We start from the raw sequence: 6,167 nt of genomic DNA, 5'->3' as shown, positions 1-6,167 counted from the left end.
TATTTTTCTCTGTGTGAGATTATTTGGTGAGACAGATATTTATCTCAAACAGCCTGATAAGGATGGGGTTCAACTGAAACTGCTGTGAAATAATCTTTTAGCTTCATGAAACAGCTTCAGGTGCTGTAGGTCAAAGGTCAAAGGTTTAACATTTGAGCAGCAGTTTTACACACACTGATCTGTTAAAACTGATGTGGATTTAAAGACATTTAAAAACGTGCACAGGTATACCTCAGACTGAACGGCGTTAGAAATGTTGCATGTTTTCAGTGTTTGCTGTGTTTGCATGTCGGCAGCAGTCCACCTACAGATGGTCGGGCTCTCGCTCGTCTGTCACACTCTGATTGGCTGCTTCGCTGCTGCTGGAGGAAGCTTCCGATCTGACAACACAAACACAACATGAACACACGAGGAGCAGGAGCTGGTGGACGGAGTGCAGGAAACTCTGCACGTTTACATGCACCTTTCCTTTCATTTAGATTTATTTAAACAAACCTTTCATTTCATTTAGTTTTATTTAAAGAGCACCAAATGTTACCAAACCATCCAACTTTATTTGTAAAGCTTTTAAAAAACAGCTACGAGGCCAACCTGAGTCCTGTCTGATGAACTAAACGAGCTTGCAGGACAAATAACAACGGGTTCAAAGATATGTCCAATTAGGCCAGTTTCATCTGATTATAATCCAGTTTAAATCACAGCACTGGATTAGAATAAAAAGGTTATTTATAAAACAAAGAAGGAAATCCGGTGACTGCTTCAAAGCTTAACTTTGCTAAAAGTTCCAAAAAGCATCTCCTAAAATATTTAAAGAAGGAATAATAATAATAGTAAAATCAGGCCCTTCCTGTTGTGAAGTTTTATGTTTTTATAGAAATCAGAACAGATTAAATGATCTGAGAAATTTCCACAGAATCTTTCTTTATTTAATAAAAATGGATCCAGAACCTCCTTCAGCAGCAGGATCTCTCAGGATGGTTGTGGAGGAATTCTGGCCCACTCTTCTTCACATCGTTGTTTCAGTTCATTGGTGTTTGCAGACGTTGGTGTCAGATTAGTTTTTAGCTGAGTTTAAAAGGAAAACAGTTTTTCACCGTCTGCCTGATCGAAGGAAATCAGATTAAAAGTTGGTTTAATTGTGCTTCTGATCAGATGGTGTGTGTGTGTGTGTGTGTGTGTGTGTGTGTGTGTGTGTGTGTGTGTGTGTGTGTGTGTGTGTGTGTGTGACCACTGGAGGGCGCCATGCTGTTTCTGATGAGCTTCTTACTGAACTTAAGTTTTTTTTTTTTCTGAGTTCGTCTGATTTTTACAGGCTGCAGAGAAAGAAACACCAAACTATTAGTTTTACTCTCAACGGAGTAAAGAGCTGCCAGAAACTGCCTGAAACACAATTAGCTTCTTCTTTAATATTTAGGAGCTGATTACTCTTTAGGTTTTTGGTTCTTTCTTCTGTTCAACAACAAAACGATTCCTTCCAGCAGATTTCAGATTAAAACTCGATACAAACAAATAAAACAGGAAGACATGTTTGCTGCGTTTTCTCAGACTGTCACCATCCAGGAAGCAACATCTCCTCATTCAGCAGCGTCAGCTCGGACAGAAAACAGACTCAACGGCACGCTGAGGAAACATCTGAATCTTTCTAATGAGCTCAAGTGACTCGTTAAAGACGTGGAGACAAACTTCCTGACTTCTTTGTACTTTTTGGTGACAGAAAACTCTTCAGCTCCTTCACTTTTCCAACATTTTTGCAAATTCTTGTTTCCACAGTATTTCAAATTCTGTTTTTAACTCTTCACATCTCCATCAGCCTGAACCTGTGGGAGCATCAGAACCTTCTGCTGCTCACGGGTCAAGAAGTTCTGATCTGACTGATAGTTCTCTCTCAGAGACTGGTTGTCTGAGGCTTACTTTTTGCTCTGTGTTTCTGTTTGATGATCTCTGACTCTTCTCTGAAGCCATCAGCTGAGGGGAACGTTAAGAACAAGTGCTCCTCAGTTTTAATAAAACTTGTCTTTCAGGAGACCACGTGTTTTCTCCTCGGTCCCTCCGACAGCACCGATTGTCTCGTTGCAGCTCTTTAACCTCCCATCCTTGCTGCAGGTAAATCACCTTGTTTATTGGGACTCGACAGTACATCCGCCCCCCTCCCTCCTGGAAAGGCGGCAACCCGGCGCTGAGTTATGACATTTCTGGCATAGCTGCGCTGCAGGTGAAAACATGTCGCTGTGAAATGCAGTTTAGCTAATGGTTCACCTCCTGCAGCAATTTGTCCTCCACAACAGCACATAAATTACCGTTTAGGAGATGACTGTAGGCCCGCGGCGCCTCAAATGTTGAGTGACAGCCTGGGCGAGGACGGCTGACGGCTGACGGCCCCCCCGGGGGTCCCTGAAGGGTTCCTGGGAGTCCCCATGAACATTTCAGCTTTGATTTACGAGAATTTACCCAATTACAGGCCGATGAGTCTTTAAGCTTCGCTCACAAATCTGTCAGGAGGTTGTCTGATCACGCCTGTTAGCTACAGGTGAGCAGTTCTTTACACTCATTGGACAGAAAAGTTCCTCTTCCTTTGAACCGTGCAAGCATCAAACGCTTCTGTTGGTCTTTAAAAAAGACTCCAGTCCATCATCATCAGAGACCTTATTTAGTCAAAGTCTGGAGAGAAACTTTGAGGGGAAACTGGTTCTGAAGCTGAGTCCGTCTGAACCAAATTAACAAACTAAACCTCCTCCTGATGAGAAATATGTTTGAAAAAGTCCAAATGTGGAAGAAGCATCATGATCTGGGCTGTTCACCCGGAACAGGTGAAAGTAAAACTCAAATTTATGATATTTTAACTCTTTAAAACATAAACAGGCACATTGCTTCAGAGCTGGACACTTTCTAATTTTATTTTTTAGTAAAAAGATCCAAACAGAGTTTGTTTTTATCTTCTCTTTGAATTGTTTTGTTTTGATCAAAGTTGTTTTTTTGTTTTTCTAGGTTTTATCTCACCCATTTCTCTTTCTGAATCATCTTCCAACATTCCTGATCACAATCCTGTTAGAAAAACATGCAGATTGTGCTTTAAAAGTTGGGTCTGTGCCAAAAACCCAATAAATTCAACCAAAGCTGCCAAGAGGAGCGGTCAGAAATCCACCCAGAATTCTGCATGAAGCTGGTTCCTCGCTGCCAAAAGCATGTGAGAGGTGTAAATCACTCTGGGACATTTCAACAAGTATTAGCTGTATCATCTTGTTTTTTGGACTACAAATAGAGCAAGTTTTACTCGTTCTGCCTGAGGAAATAAAAGAACAATTCAAAGAAGTTACTAAGCCCAATATTGGATGACGTCCATGTGTACATGCAGCATCGATCAACGGGCTGGAGCCGTAAATGTCTTCTGACAGTTTGTGTGAATAAACTCCTAAAGACTGAGAAAATCAGATCTAAACACTGAGAACAGGAGTACCTGGAGGAGCACAGATATGCTGCTGATAAAACACGTCCAACCAGCTTTACAAGCAAAATCGGATTATTTGGGTCTTTTCTCATCAGCTAAAACAGATCAGAACCAACAAATGTCCACAGGTCAGTATAAAGAGGTTAGTTAAAGTACAACACAACATCAGATAATTATACCCCAATTTAAAAATAAAAGACATTAGGATGATGTCCATCCTTCCATTTCCTTTGCCTGCCTCTTCTTTCCGGGTCACATGGAGCTGGAGCCTCCAGGAGACAATGTGTAAAATGTAAATAAAAACTCATAAATCCACATTTAATTCCCAATGAGACACAATGAAAACATCAAATGTTCAAACTAAGAAACCATTTTTAGGACAAAGTCAGGTCATTTTGAATCTGATGGCAGCAACACGTCTCTTTAAAGATGATCCAGATGTTTCCATCTGTGTTTCAGGTTTGGACCCGTCTGAGCTCAGAACAGTTCTCCTCTTTGGTCCAGAGGAGACACATCTGTTCACATCTGGCTTCTTCTTTGCCTGATAGAGCTTTAAACCCTGAGAAGACCCTAACCCTAGCCCTGGGCCAAAAGGCCCAAACCCCGGATACCCTGAGGAGACCCTAACCCTACCCCAGGGCCAAAGACCCTAACCCCTTTAACACTGAGGAGACCCTAACCCTACCCCAGGGCCAAAGACCCTAACCCCTTTAACACTGAGGAGACCCTAACCCTAGCCCAGGGCCAAAAGGCCCTAACCCCTTTAACACTGAGGAGACCCTAACCCTAGCCCAGGGCCAAAAGGCCCTAACCCCTTCAACCCTGAGGAGACCCTAACCCTAGCCCAGGGCCAAAAGGCCCTAACCCCTTCAACCCTGAGGAGACCCTAACCCTAGCCCTGGGCCAAAAGGCAGGGGCAGGTAGTTCTCAGACAGCCTGACATGTCCAGGTGGACAATAATCTGTATCCTCTACATCTGACATGTCAGATCCCGAGTCAAGCCCACCCATGGACTCTTCATCCCATCCTGTCAGGATCATATCTTGAGCAGCTGGCCTCCAAAGTAGCCATGATAGTCTAGATGAGAAAACATAAAACAGACTATGTTTGAATGACACACAAAACTATAAATCAATATTTAGCTGTCTCAGTAAATGTCTGTTGATTTTATTTAAGTAAAGGCACAGTCACGCATTTGTGTACACACACACACACACACACACCAATCAATTTTCAATAATCATATAATAGGTTACCTAACAGGTTAGCTTTTTTTATAAGGAATTATGAATACAGTGAGTCTCTGGGTCATTTTTGACCCCACCTGCATCTAAGGGTTAAGCAACATCTGTGGACGGCACGGTGAACTGTGTTTACAGACAGTGTTCCTGAGCAGTGACCTTTGACCTCAGAGGATTCTACAGATTGATGTTATTATCTGGAGATGATGGAGATTCAGAGTCTTTGATTCAGGAACTTTATTGTGAAAGTGTTCCTCTGTTCTCAGACACTTCCTGTCAGCTGGTGAACCTCTGCCCATCTTCAGCCTCTAAAAGCTCGTCTTACTTGCAGTCCTCTGACTGACCTGCTGACAATCAACTGAATTAGTTAGAAAAGCTCCTCCAGATGTTTCTGACTTTACAGCCTTTTGTTGCTCCTGGAACAACTTCTTACAGATGTGCTGCTGTCATCAGATTCAAAATGACCTTTAAAAAAACTGTACAATTTCTTAGTTTAAACATTAGATATGTTTACTGTGAATAAAATATGGGTTTATGAGATTTATAATTCACTGCATTCTGATTTTATTTACATTTTACACCACAGCCCAACATTTTCAGAATCAGGGTTTTAGTTTATAAATGAGAGAGAACAAAGGTTTTGTTTGAAATCCAAAGAAGTGAAATATTTGAATCTGACATAAATGTGGGTAAATAGCTCCCAGTGTCGGATATCTGGCAGCTACTTAAGGTTAACTCAGACTGACAACATAAACTAGTTTTATATCACATTAAGGACATAATCAGTGATTTAGCAGATGATTTGGACCTTGTTGTAGCGAAGCGTCTGAGTCCTCTGTGCTGTCATCAGTTTCCTTCATGTTTTTACAGCCAAGAATCACAAGGTGCTCATTAGTGTCAGAGAAAGAATCTCCAGAATCACTCGTCAGAGGTGAGGAGCTGACAGGAAGCAGCTGAGCTGAGTGAGAGGCCACATCTGATGTCTTTATGAAGGAACGAGAGGAGGTCAGGGGTCAGGGATTCAAACTGCCTCTTCTTTCATTCCAGCGGGGATTTATTGTCCTCCTGTTGTTCAGAAAGTAAAGTTCTGCTCGGGCAGACGGGTTTCTTCACATCAGACTCGATTATAAAGTAACACCTCGCAGATTCATGTGAAAGACACAGCAGGAGCTTACAGGGCGCTGATGGACGATGTGTCTCAGCATGACCTCAGCCGGCGTCTGCTCCTCCATGTAAATGGATCCAACATCTCCATGCTAAAAGCAACATTTCAGTTCGTAGCAGGTGTCACTGTGGACATGTCCGCAGACGTCCGGGAGTCCCAAAGTTCCAAACCTAAACATCTTCTTCTTTGTTCTGCTGACATGAAAACTCAGAAGGATTTGATGGAACGTTTCTTTCTGCGGCCTGAAGGACGAGTCAGTTCCTCCAGATCTGAGCCCCGGGTCCAAAACGTTCCCTTCAGGTTCTGCTGCTGCGAG

The sequence above is a fragment of the Kryptolebias marmoratus genome, linkage group LG9 (assembly GCF_001649575.2).
Source record: "Kryptolebias marmoratus isolate JLee-2015 linkage group LG9, ASM164957v2, whole genome shotgun sequence".
NCBI classification, from domain to species: domain Eukaryota; kingdom Metazoa; phylum Chordata; class Actinopteri; order Cyprinodontiformes; family Rivulidae; genus Kryptolebias; species Kryptolebias marmoratus.
The sequence above is the reverse complement of the archived record's forward strand: the minus strand, read 5'-3'. Positions refer to the sequence as shown.